Source organism: Schistocerca gregaria, chromosome 3 (genome assembly GCF_023897955.1).
Source record: "Schistocerca gregaria isolate iqSchGreg1 chromosome 3, iqSchGreg1.2, whole genome shotgun sequence".
Taxonomy (NCBI): domain Eukaryota; kingdom Metazoa; phylum Arthropoda; class Insecta; order Orthoptera; family Acrididae; genus Schistocerca; species Schistocerca gregaria.
In genome coordinates this window covers 900,704,869-900,719,957 of record NC_064922.1, presented here as the reverse complement: position 1 = coordinate 900,719,957, position 15,089 = coordinate 900,704,869, and positions in this window count along the sequence as shown.

The window sequence follows — 15,089 nt, the reverse complement described above, 5'->3', positions numbered from 1 at the left end:
AGGACATCACACACATCCATGCCCGCTGCATTATTCGAACCTGCGACCATAGCGGTCGCGCGGTTCCAGACTGAAGCGCCTAGAACCGGTCGACCACTACGGCCGGCGTTTCGCTAATTAGTGCCACTTATGAAAAGACTGAGTAAACTCGTTTGTAATATCGATGTTAATAAATTCGTGCAACTCAACGGCTGTCTTTCAATTGGACGCCACTTCGGTGTCTTCCGTATTCTCCACTTACACCGGCCAATCTACCGGGGGAACGGCACCTACAGTTTAGCGTGTAGTCCTTCCTGGCAAATCCTCATATCTTTAAAAGGTCAAAGCTGGTTAAAGACACACTAAAAAATATCCTCCATCAGACCGGGATTTGTCCCGTGACATTTCAGTTTCCAGGGACGCCCTTTGCCGCTAGATCACCTGTCACGTACTGCTGTTTTATTTCTGAGGAACAATTATTGGGTTCTTGAATACTGAAAATAGCTTACACTTTATGTATTTATTATGAAGTACCTGTTACATTGTATGAATTTGCGAAACGTTTTGAACGCGTTATGAGCCAGCTGTGAAGCACGTACAAAATATGAATGAGATGGTGATGAACTTTTGTGATGTGCGGACACACTTAGTTAAATAGAATAACTGAGTTTAAAAGCCACGCTCGTTACGGTAACATCAGTGGAGAAGTGCCAAGGCTCGTTCTGTTGCTATAATGGGAGCCAAGATCGGCTCAAATACGGAGACGGGAGGCACCAGCAAAGCATGGACTGGTAGTTAGTCGCACCATTGTACAGATTGGTAGTGGCAACTGTTTCTGTGTTATACCCGAATCACTCGAATCTGTGTGCTTAAAGAAACCATAACGTACAACATTTTAAACTCAATGTGACTTTCATCAATTTCTTTAGTCGTAAAAGTGGCGGTCCTCCTGTCCAGTGGCCTGATTATTTCAAAGTAACGTAACCAACGTAAGTATAAGCACAAACCCACTGCTTCTGAATTTCGTTAACTTGAACCGTCGCGTTTCTGCTAAATTGCATCTACACAACAGACATTAAATAGTACATGAGGGTTGGGTTGTTCGGGAGAAGAGACCAAACTGCGAGGTCATCGGTCTCATAGGATTAGGGAAGGATAGGGAAGGAAGTCGGCCGCACCCTTTCAAAGGAACCATCGAAGCATTTGCCTGGAGCGATTTAGAAATAGTGTGTGATATATTAAAAATGCCAGTACATTGCACCCACGCGCGTTTAGCATTACTCTGTTTTGCGTAAAGTTTATCCTTGATGCAAACATATTTTCGTTTTGAAACGTCCCCTTAGAAAAATTATACATGACTGCGCTTAAACTGACACACAATATTTTTAGCGCAACGCAATCCGACTTTCAAAAATCCCTACAAAAGAATGGCCATGACTAACATTAACATATACGTTTCACAAATCGCTTACCTCACAAAAATCTTGGTTACTCGAACTACTGCAATACATCGAGCGCCACTACTGCCAGCTAAATAAAAGATTCAAACTACGGAAGGCACTAACTACTGATAGGGATTAGTTAGCAAATGAAAGATTTTAATAGAGAACAAACAATATATTTACCTTAATATCATCAAAAGTCATAATATATATAGCAGCTCATGACATCCAGTCTTACAAATATCAAAACTCCGCCATTTCTCTCCCCACATCCACCACTGCTGGCGGCTCACCTCCAACTGCGCAACGCTACGCGCTGTTAACATCCAGCTGCCCAACACTACAATAGGCAACAACAATGCAAACCAGGCACAGACTGCACACAGCACAGCCAGTGATTTTCATACAAAGCGCTACGTGGCGTTACCAAAAAGAAAACCTAAGCAGCCTACTTACATAGGCCCCTTGCTCCCGACAAAAAAATTACAAATTGTTTTGGGCACTGGCCAATACACATTTGTTAAAATTTTTCCACAATTACAACAACAAAGAAATAAAATGCACACACTTATTGATACAATGTTGGTCAAAAGCTAAAATTTTCTCACAGTCCATAAAGACAGTCCTGATCGATAATCACAGTAAAATAGCAGTGTTTATCTCAAAGGTTGAGTAGTAAAAGAAAATGCACACGGAAATAGTGGATTTCCATGCAGTCTTGAAGGAGTAGTCTAAACAGCCTACTTACAGTTTGTGTAAGATCATGATACGAGTGTTCTACCACACGTGGGGGTGTAGGTACTGTTGTTCCACTCTCTGATGTCTTTTGTTACGATATATAATCTGACGTTAACAGCATTGTCATGTATCTGCGTTGCCAACACAGATAATCTACGTTGTTGACGGTTATCCTTCTGGTGACACTCTAAACAGACCATATAAACTGGAATTATTTGTGTGGCAAAGAAAGGGTATCAATAATCATTTCTCCCTGAGTTGAAAACGTGGCCTCGTCTAGTAGCGAAAGGTGCTAAACTTCGTGCAAAATACGCTCTGCCGTTCACTAAACAGTGACTAGCAAAGTATGTAAATGGTAACAGATGTCAAATACAGATTCTTGACCATATAAGCTGAATAATATGGAAAAAACCTGTCATGGAGAATGTGAAAATTAAATGCATGTTGAAAATCTCCAGTTGCTGTTCTGAGTAATTGTTGACATATTTTTTCGTAGTTCATAGCACATTGTGCCAAATCACTGTTTTTTCATACAGGACTGTATCCTACAAAGCCATGGACTGTGGAAGCTTTCTTTTTTACCTTGCTGTAATCTTCAGATATCGAATGGGCTCTCATCTTGTGGACTGCTCCACAAGCAAAGAACCCGGCAGAGATATCAAAGCCCCAGAAAATTACACCAAGAGGCAGGTAAGTTGAAGGCAGAGAGTGAGATCAGGGGTTTGAAAGCAGCCAAGTCGACAGAAAAACGGATGATGGCATCACGGAGACTCATAGGAAGGGAATACGGCGGCAGAATCCATTCGGACGGAACGAGCGGTATTGGACCTTACGTTCGATGCAAGCAGTGGTAAAACTCTAGTCTGCATTCCGATCAAATAAACCAACACGTCTGTTTCTCTTTTCAGATAGGTTAAGAACGTTTTACGAACGATTGTGAAACTTGTATTCACCTGAAGTGCTCTACAGTGGCTCCAATCGTATGTAACAAACGTAAGCAAAATCAGTATCCTCTCCGCGCCGTATATTAAAACCCTAATAGACAGAATGTTCAATATCTTCTTGAACACGTAGTAACTCAGTACACAGTTTGAACACTACAACATCCTGCTGACAAATGTAGTTTGAACTGCCACGCTCCTTCTGTTATTTTCAGATTAATGCGAAAAGCTTCCAATCTGAACGAATATATTTAAGCAAATATCTGACTGAAATAATCACTACGGCAATACAGTCACACTTATATCAGAATGAATACAGTGAAGATATAAATACACAAATGTTATAGGTGCTGCTGTAGTAACAATTTCTGTCAGTTAAGACATTCAAATGCAGGAGAATAAGAAAACCAACTGTTAGGTACAAGACATTCAAATGCATGCTCTCTGCTCGTACAAAGTACAAGAGGTAGATGTGCGGACATCTTTCTCAAATACGTTTCCCGTAGTGGATACATACATAGTAAGTGGACAGAGCAGGTTTGCTGACGTGTGTTAACGGATCATTATAGCAAACGTTAAGATCGGTAGAGATGACTAAATGTTAATTTCTGCATTTGCTCTTAGCTTAAAGCGATGTGACGCATAGCTGGAGTTCCTGGCTACTATTTGAATGGAGTGCTGAATCATAATATTATTGTATGACGTCTCAGTTGAATGAAACCGTCGGCTGAATGTAATCTACTGTAAAGTTTCGCAGCAGATTCTGTTTTAAACTGTACGTTCCAGTATCTGTAATTTAATATGGGCTTACATATTGTTTAAAATTTAATTTGAAAACACTTCCGCGAAGAGTAGTGCGGAACGCTAATGAAAAGCGAAGAAACGTCTATCACACACTACAACGTTAACACCGCGTCTTTATTGTGACTGTAAAGTTGTGGCAGTGAGAAACATCTAAACGCTACAAAAGTAATTAACACACAGTATCAGCCGTTGTCTTAAGGAATATTCATACTGGTCTTTATACGTTGTGCACTTTACTATGAGGATCAGAGTCCGCAGCTCGTGGTCGTGCGGTAGCGTTCTCGCTTCCCGTGCCCGGGCTCCCGGCTTCGATTCCCGCCGGGGTAAGGGATTTTCTCTGCCTCGTGATGACTGGGTGTTGTGTGATGTCCTTAGGTTAGCTAGGGTTAAGTAGTTCTAAGTTCTAGGGGACTGACGACCATAGATATTAAGTCCCGTAGTGCTCAGAGCCATTTGAACCATTTTTTATGAGGATCAGATAGGAATTTGTTATGGACGATACAGCAACACAATTGGCGGTGCATTGCTGATTGCTGAGTCTGAGATGTAGTCTGCCTCGTGAAGACCGCAGCGTGGTTCTCTGGAGATGGCGGTCTGCTGTTCGTAAATATCGATGTGCAGGAGCAAGGTAGCTATAGCGGTTTCGTTGATTCAGAAAATTAATTACTAACATGGTTGCTGGGGCACGTCGTTTGGTAGGAAAACACACTGTAAATAAAAGCTTTGAACTATAGGCAACAGGTGAGGGATGGGATAAGGCACGTAAATGCTATGAACACACATATTTTCTTGTAACAATGGCGACAGCTCAATTGTGTAGTTAAACAGCAAGTCGTCGTTTCATTACTTTGACTCCCAATTAAATGTTTAAAGCTATTAAACACAATTTTGGAGAAGGCGCCTCACAGTTCGGAGTAAAATTTCACTATTAAATCCTTAGTAAAATAAAATAAACAGTCTCTAATTCGTTATAAACTTCGTCTGCACCATTCACCAGTTTTCTGGGGTCATTCTACAAATCGTTATTATCTTCTGGCGTCTTTCTCACAGACAAGCGCATTGTCTACGAATATCCTTAAAGAGGCTCTGACCATTTCTACTGCAGCATTTATATATATGCTGTATACAGTAACGGTACCATGACAAGTCCTTGGGATACTCAGGAATTTACTTTTACGTCTATCGACTTTGTACCGTTAAGAGTGATGTTTTGCGTTCTGTCTGCACGGAAGTCTCGTATCCAGTCACTAATATGCTCCGATACTCGAAAAGCTCGTATTTTGTGCAGTAAACGGCAGAGCGGGACGGTGTGAAATGCCTTCTCGAACTCAACGAACACGGCATCAACATGAGCGCTGTTTTCTACAGCACTGTGGATCTCATGGAGGAACAGAGATATTTGAAACAAGTCCCATAATTTTACAATAGATTGTCGTCAAAGATATAGGTCTATAATTGTGTGCGTTTATCCTACGGCCCTTTTTAAAAACGGGAATGACCTGCGTTTTCTAACAGTCGCTAGGTATCCTTCGTTGCTCAAGCGCTCTGCGATAAATTACTGTTAGAAGGGAAGCAAGTTCTTTCGCATAATCTTTACTGCACCTTTAAGGAATCTAGTCTGGTAGTGACGCCTTTTCACTACTAAGCGGTTGTAGTTGGTGCTGGTTAATTTAGTTGAGAAATGGAATATAAAGAACACGATAAGTTATGGGAATCTGAGCGCAGTATCCCGAGGGGATATCACATAATATACTATTAATTCTGCCAATGCATACTGATTACATTAGCTACGAAAGGAAAATCGAGGAGTAAAATAGATTAATAATTTACCCCATAAGTCGCATGTTAACTGCTGAAGGGATTAAGCATTCGTTATAAACTGTTCTGAATCAATGGCTCTGAGCACTATGGGACTTAACTTCTGAGGTCATCAGTCCCCTAGAACTTGGAACTACTTAAACCTAACTAACCTAAGGACATCACACATATTCATGCCCGAGGCAGGATTCGAACCAGCGACCGTAGCGGTTGCGCGGTTCCAGACTGTAGCGCCTAGAACCGCTCGGCCACCCCGGTCAAATTAATGACTATACCTAATTCTTGGCGAGGTTTTGGGGTGGATGTGTACAGTAATTTTTTATGCCTTCTTCCTATCATCGTTATCCTATCGCGAAATTAATAAAAAAAGGGCACAGTGACTGCAAAGCGAGAGGATAACCGTAAGTGAAGACAAACCATATTACGGGGCAGTGCGAAAGATCGAAGGTTCACCACTGCCGTAAAGTCAATGAGTTAACACACATATCAGGCCATAACAAGCTGTAACTGCATTGTATTTGTAACGTCCCCCTTCCTCATCGGCCTACCGGATTGCGATATAACTGACCGTGATCGCATATGCCTAATAAAATTTTACAGTGAGTAAGGCCATCGTTACCGACGTAAAATAACACCGGTTAGTTGGAGGAAAGTGTACAACATACACTTCTGAAGGAAGAGCCTTTTGAAACTTAAGCTGAATACTAATAATAATTTTGAAATGGATGGAATATAGTGCAAATCACTCCAGAACCGCACAGGGCGGGGCGGGGGGGCGGGGGGGGGGGGGGGGTAAGATGCAACATTTACTACAAAAATTGCTGATAATACAAAGAAAACGCTGATTAGCTAAAAAGGGTACAATTAAATGGTCGCCAGCCCGCAAGGGAATGGAATCTCCAGAATCTTAAGAAAGGTAATGGTAGTCACTGGCGTAGCAACAGAAGGTTGTCACGCTTTTCCACAGCACAACAGTTCACGAGAAAATAAATGAATCAGAAGGCACAGAGTTTGCAGTTACTTATTCTGAGCCGAAGCTCATAAAAAGCTGGGTAAGACTTACGATGAGACGCCTGTTAGTGACAGAACTTATCAGAAAATGTTTTCCATGCTTAAAGAATGGTGATTTTGACGTTGAAGACCGGCATGAGTGTGAAAGAGAGAAAGCTTTCGATGCTACTGCAACCGACGGGAACAATCACAGGAGATCGTTACCGAAAGCAATTGATGTGTTTGAGCCGAGCACTGAAAGACAAACGGCCACACTACAGCGATAGATATGAAAAAAATGATTTTTCAGTATGACAGTACACGACCGCGTGTGGAAAATCCCCACAAAACATACTTGGAAACGTTAAAATGGGACGTTCTACCCCACCCGCTGTATCCTCCAGATATTCCTCCCTCAGACTGCCACCTTTCTCGATCTAAGACACACGACCTAGCTGACTAGCACTTGCGGTCATATGAAAAAGTGCAAAATTGGATCGATTCATAGCTCCCCTCAGAAGATGCCCAGTTTATACACTGCGGGATTCGTGTGGTGCCCTAAAGCTAGGAGAAGACAGTGGCCAACGATGGCCAATACTTTGAATCGTAAATTGTTTGTAAGTTTTTTACAATAAAGTCTCGAACTTCGAGAAAAAACGGCGGAAGCGAAGTTGTAGACCTAGTATTTACATTTCAGTTAAAGCTGTGCTGATTTCCAAAAGTCAAACTGTTTACTATACGGTTAATATTTACGACAACTTATTTATAGTGCAGTTCCTCAAAATTATAACATTTCAGAAAATTATTCTTAATTAAGTCGATTTCTTTGTTTAATAAATTTTCGAACATGCTTTTGTGGTGGCTACATATTTCTGTTTCTTCTATCGTATCCAACAAGAAAATTTTAGGAGTTTTATGTAAAATTTTTATACTGTAGTTTAAAGGCCCTATTTATTGCTGAAGGGAGTCTACTGGTGCACACTTGTATGAGGCACCCGAATATGAGTATAATATTAATGTATATTAAAATGTAACTAGTATACTATAAATGATATATTTTCTGATAGGCTTTATAAAGCGGTTCGCTGACTGTGTACGTCCCCAGACCCAAAGACACTGCTTCTGGTCTTGGATCGTAGTGTTGCAGCAAGAGAGCGCCTGACGCAAGGTTATAGGTAGCTGTCTGTGAGTGAAAGACTAGGGAGTAGGCATATATGAGAATGCAGGCTTTCTCGGCGAATCTTGATGATAAATTCTTCTCGGGTTGACAGCCGAGTCAATGCGTTGTTCTCCAGCAACGTTTCAGCAAGTTTCTTACTTGCCATCTTCGCCTGAAGATGGCAAGTAAGAAACTTGCTGAAACGTTGCTGGAGAACAACTCATTGACTCTGCTGTCAACCCGAGAAGAATTTATCATAGGGAGTAGGCAGTTTTTGTGGTGTGCTCTGTGAAGTCACCAAGCGTTAGATTAATGTAGGAATTACGAGAACATGTAAGCAAAAGTCATCTCACAAGCAAGGTAAAGATGTTAAATAATTGTGATTTACGTTTTGCCAGCGTTTTAGTACAGACGAATTGGCCCATGATTATCAATTGTTGAGTAACCCCAGAATGTACATAAACTGATTTGATAAAAAAAAGCTAGTTACATATTTCTCCTTTGTAATGCTTCTAAGAATTGTTAACAGAGCTACACGTAATTTGATGATTTGTATATATGCTTTTTTAGTAAGGTTAGATAATATTTGCTATGTAAATCTCATATTTTGCTGATCAATTAGTAAATATGATATATATTTTGACCAATGTAACTTCAATTGTCAAATGTATTTGAAAACCGAAACTTAACTTGCAACATAATTTTACTAAAAAAGACAGTGTTAGTAATTCATCACAACCAGTACTATCTCCCTGCTGTGTAAATCTCATTGTTTGTGGATCAGTTAGTAAATATGATATATTTTTTTGATCAATGTCACTTCAATAGGCAAATGTATTTGAAAACCCAAACTTAACTTGCAAACTAAATTTACTAAAAAAAAAATCTGTGTTAGTAATTCATCGCAATCAGTACCACCTCGCTGTCCAGGTCACATATTTTTAAATGAAGGTGGATTTTTCTTAAATATTTTCATTTATAAAAAAATTACGGCCACCATTGCATACCACTGATCCTGTAGCTAACATAATTTTTATTTTTTTATCAGAGGTTAGAATATACTGCGTTCCACCGTTGCCGCTTTAGAGGTAAACAATTAAACTTACTGTTATGTGCACAGTTCATCTAAAGTAAGACAAAGATTTATTATATAATTAAAAGAACCTTACACTCGGCGACAGCTCTGCTAGTCTTTCGCTTTGTAATTTCTCTGATATTGAAATACTCAGGTATGTAGTATATTCTGTTCTCTCAACCATTCAGTAGCGACAATGCCTTGTCTTTGGATTTGTACTGCGGATTTGATTTACGATACCGTGCAAAAGTGTCAAGGTTCCAACCCGTAACCTTACAATTAAAGATATCGAGATGTACGACTTTCCGATTATGTACAACAATGTTGATAATGATAGTAACCACTCTGCGATGCAAGAGTTACAAAGCACCATAGATAATGTAAGTTCCTTTTTCCGAAATACTGTACTGTTTCCTATCAGTATGATTTCACCCAGTTTACCTTCTGCTCAAACTGTCGATTCCGGAACGGTGGACGAACCTAACGCGCAGGTGTCAGCAGGATTTTTTAGCGAACCAGGTCAATGAACTTCCCAATTCTTGTACAGTGAGTCAGAAGGCCAATAGTATGTCAGAGGACACAGTAATCCAAAGTACTCAGTCTGTTTTTAAAAGCCGGCCGCTTTGACCGAGCGGTTCTAGGCGCTTCAGTCTGGAACCGCGCTGCTGCTACTGTCGCAGGTTCGAATCCTCCCTCGGGCATGCATGTGTGTGATGTCCTTAGGTTAGTTAGGTTTAAGTAGTTCTAAGTCTAGGGGACTGATGACCGCAGATGTTGAGTCCCATAGTGCTTAGAGCCATTTCGACCATTTTGTTTTTAAAAATCCATCACATTTCAGTAACGGTAATTATGCAGATAATGCAACAAACGAGACGCCGATGGTTGTAGATGATGTCTCCACACCACAAAACAAAACACAGGTGACATATGGTGCATAAATTGGAAGGCATACGGAAGTGATGCTTCAAAATCTCATGCAAATGATGATTAAGCTAAACACTCAGTTACGAGAAATACGAGAAAAACAAGGTGACGGCACCAGCCAGTTCAATGAACGATTTAATAAAAATGATGAACAACTTTCCATCATACGAGAAATACAGGTTGACACCATCACTCAGTTACGTGACATGTGAGAAAAACAAGTTGACGCTACCATTCAGTTCAATGCACAATTTTCCAGCATACGACCGATAAACGTTTTAAGCAGGTAGGTACACACATTGAGGCCAGTGAAAAACGTATTTGCGATAAAATTGAACCTATAGCCAGGCAAGTCGGAGACAGACCAAATCTTTGAGAGATGACATTAATGCTGCAAGACATCAGTGTAGTGAAACCTACAAAAAAGCTGACACATGAAATCCAATCCGTTAATGACAGAATAGATCAGCAAGACACTCTGTTAGATGCACGGCTTAAAGTCCACACTGAGACCTCAGAAAAGCGATACAAAGAATTTCTCCGTAAACACACAGAGAAAAACAATCAGGTTTTATAGTTATTAGCAGTATAAAGACAGGAAGTAGAACAGCAGTTGCTCACTAGTCTTACAACCCATGTTGACGCTAGTAAAAATTCCGTTACAGACGATTTTAACAGAATAAAGGGGTCACAGAACCAACTTTTTTTTGTGGTCATCAGTCTACTGACTGGTTTGATGCGGCCCGCCACGAATCCCTCCCCTGTGCTAACCTCTTCATCTCAGAGTAGCACTTGCAACCTACGTCCTCCATTATTTGCTTGACGTATTCCAATCTCTGTCTTCATCTACAGTTTTTGCCCTCTACAGCTCCCTCTAGTACCATGGAAGTCATTCCCTCATGTCTTTGCAGATGTCCTATCATCCTGTCCCCTCTCCTTATCAGTGTTTTCCACATATTCCTTTTCTCTCCGATTCTGCGTAGAACCTCCTCATTCCTTACCTTATAAGTCCACCTACTTTTCAACATTCGTCTATAGCACCACATCTCAAATGCTTCGATTCTCTTCTGTTCCGGTTTCCCCACAGTCCATGTTTCACTACCATACAATGCTGTACTCCAGACGTACATCCTCAGAAATTTCTTCCTCAAATTAAGGCTGGTATTTGATGTTAGTAGACTTCACTTGGCCAGAAGCCTTTTTTGCCATAGCGAGTCTGCTTTTGAGGTCCTCCTTGCTCCTTGCTACAGACAGTTTAACTGACTTCAAAACCACTGTTCACACACGAATCCAAAAAGTTGAAAAAAATGCACAGATGCCATTAAGTCGTCAAGTTCCCCTTCAGAGTGAAACAATTCCACACACCTTCTTACGCTCACGGAAAAATGTGATGAGCTATCGGCAAGATTAGAAACACTTGAAAACCAAAGGATACGGCTCCCATTCCGTTTAGAAAATCTCGGGAATATCAGTCAATGCAGCAAACAATTAACCAGCTTTGTGCACATAACAGTTCGCTCCATAGGATAGTTAATAGTATACATCAGGAAGTAAACAATATCACAATTTTTTCCCCATGTAATCGGTTTCCAACTAACATGCAACAGCAACAGTCAACTACTTCTCAACCTCACGACAATATCAGCATACTACAAGGAGCACGTGACATTGGTGCAAAGCAGCCATCTCACAATCAGTTTTTTCACGCCACCGAGCCTTCTCAAAATCTACAACACGGAGGATTCGATTATTAAAGAAATTCAAGGTGTTTAAAAATAACGACACTGACCTGCATTCCCTTGATTGGGAGCAGCAATTTTCATTTTCGCTGCCACCAAACTAGCCAGTGACACGTAAGCTCGAGTTTATCTGTAACTTTTTAGAGGGAGAACCTTCGACGCGTGTGTGGCCCATAGCAAGGTAAAGTCATTTTGTCGAAGAGTGCAAAATGCATTTCTGTCTCCGTATTGGTCGGAAATATCTCAGCGAGGCAGTTCACTCAATTTTGAACGTTCCAGTTTTCCCACTATCACCCAGTTTTTTGAGTATATGGTCCACCGAAACCAGTACTTTACCGAGCCGCATAGCCAATCTGCACTCATACAATTATGCATCTAAAAACTTCCGCGCTCATTACGCGTCTTCCTCCTCACCGTGCAGCAAAAGGAAATCATTTCATCATTCAGGGGCTTACTGCAATTATTAGTAATTCAGCAGTCGGACTACTCATTTGTCAATAAGAACTTTAATAACAGCAATCAGGGGAACAATTCATTCGGTTACAATGAGCAATCCCGCCCTTTCCATAGCAAAAGACATAAAAAGATTTGGTTCCAATAACGATTTACGGACACTTTAATAAGAGACAACAGTTTGATAACAAGTATATTCAGCAGCAATAACATTAGAATGTCGACGCCAACAAACACAGTTTCCAGCCCCAGTTCTTGCCGCCGCCACAACAGCACGGCAATATTCAACAACAATACGGTCTACAAGCTCCACCGAAGATCAATGTGCCACCGCCTAGCCTTGCCAGTACAGCCCAGTCTAATAATTTTACGCATCCACAAGTGGACAACTTCTCCCACAAAAATCAGCGGTCTCAGCCATATCGAAACGATCAAAGCAAAGTTGTTTTACCACAAACATAAAAGTTATAACCACAAATTTAGGCGTAATTTCGGTAACAGAAACTGAAATCAGAATCAATCTCAGCAGCCTAAGTTTATTCTTAATGAGCCTAATGCTTGTGTGTATCCACCGCAGCATTCTTCAGACCACAACAACCGTACAGTACAAATAATTGAACTACCACAGGACAGCATCCCTCTGCAACCAATCAGCCCACTAGTAATGCATCACTAAAAACTACCGACGCTGTTCAGTCGGGAAAAGCACAAAGCGATTCTTCTACTCATGATACCGTTCAGAAAAACGTCATAACTTGCGATGACATTAGGGACACGCTATCACAAGAGAAACACCAAACTCAAAAGAATATTTCTCATCCCATTGTTGAAATTAAAATTGGCTTGCATTTACTTTGTGCAATTATTCGATTCTGGTTCACCTATAACGATGATAAATGAAGCAGAATTTCAAAAATGTAACGCCGACAATACCTGTCCTACTTTCCCCTCGGTAGACCAAAAGTTCGAGGCGCAGTCTCCAATAAGGGAGTAGATGTGAAACTGCTGATCACACATTCCAAGCTAATTTCTGCATCGTTCCCCTCCTAAGAACAGACGTCATCCTTGGCATGGATTTCCTTGTCGAGCTTGACGCTGTTACCAACGTTAAGAAGTCATTGCTTATACTGAAATGTAATACGCGACAACTAGCTGTCACGTTTCAGAATACTTTGTGAGCTGAGGAGCAAGACATTCCCAGAACAGAGGTCATTTCAGCATCTATTTGTCATCAAACATTTTTTTACAGACACGTATTTCCGTAGTTAACAATATCCTTGATAAATTTGACCATAGCCGGCCGCGGTGGTCTCGCGGTTCTAGGCGCGCAGTCCGGAACCGTGCGATTGCTACGGTCGCAGGTTCGAATCCTGCCTCGGGCATGGATGTGTGTGATGTCCTTAGGTTAGTTAGGTTTAAGTAGTTCTAAGTTCTAGGGGACTAATAACCACAGCAGTTGAGTCCCATAGTGCTCAGAGCCATTTGAACCAATTTGACCATGTCATTGTGCAGACGATAAACGGTAAGATAAATGAATGTAAAGCTTCGACCAACGACGAGCGCCAACGGTTATAGTATTACTTTTACAGCACTTAGCAATGCACCAGGAACCATGTACAGTTTTGTTTACGAATTCCAAGTAAAACCACAAGACACATTTAAATCTTAGCAGTATTCTGTTACGTTCGTTTACAGATATCAAGTCAATCAGGAACGTCAGACTATATTAGAACAAGGTATCATTGAATCAGCCGTTACTCAATTTTTAACCCTCTTCACATTGTTAACAAGAAAGACAGCTCACTTCACCTTTTGTTGGATTCACGTCAGTTCAACGAAATCAACATCACGGATACTGATTGTCCGCAAACACTGGAAGAGCTCGTGTAATAATTTCACAGAACATCAATCTGTTCTACTTTGGACCTAAAATGTAGATGTAGCAAATGCAACTGGCTACTAAGTGCCAAAAATAAACTGCTTTCTTATGTTTCGTTAACTGCTTCCAGGTTTGTAAATCGCCTTTTGGTTTAATAACTAGTTCCGCCGCATTCATCCATGCGATGAATATTATTCTTCCAAATTAATTAAAAGTCAGAACCACCACATACATCGATGACATTCTAATTGTAGAACATATTGGTCGGAACATAATTCTGTTCTTTGCTTGTCATTGCAAACTTTTCTTACAGAAGGTGTTACCGTGAACTTTGGTAAATCTCATTTTCGCAAGACTTCCATTAAGTTTCTAGGTCACGTAATTTCGGAAGACGGCATTACGCCCAATCGGTGAAATTTCAGTTCCGTCTACCAAAAAACAACTTCGCAGCTTCCTCGATTTGATCTTTTTTCCGCCGTTTCATACACCATTCATCACTAGATAACCCTAGACTGAGTCACCTTACTGGTAAAAACGCTATTTGGTCGTGGGATGACGTAATGCGCCGTGCAGATTAATTGACACTTCGTGTCGCAGCAGACATATAAGAAAAAAATTCACCTTTTCAATGCTGGTACACCCAGCCCAATTTAGAACGAACAGTGGATGATACACAGCATTGCATATGACGGAACTTGTCGGAAGATCAGTTACGATTTGTTGGACGAGCCACTTTGGTAATATAGTGTCCAAAAGTGATCTGTGGTTATTTCGTTTACAACGAAAAATTCACCAACGGCGTAACTAATGGCTGATCTCCGAAGGAAGAGTGCCGCTGACAAACACAGAACCAATCTGAACCTTGACACAATACTGATTCCGGGCTAGATGGCCGATGTTAGATATCGTAGTTGAAAAAGTTTTAGGATAACAGCATCTGACTTCAATTAACAAGAAGAATTCCAGTGTTCTTACGATAACCAACACCTGAAACATGAGTACGCTCTCCTCACTACCGTTAATCCTTTCGTAGTGCAATAAATAACAACTCATGTCGTCACGTAGACACTACGTGCCAACGTCTGCTTAAAAGTACGAGCAGGATATGCACTCGCACAAATAAAACAACGACGTCCTTCTAGTACGAA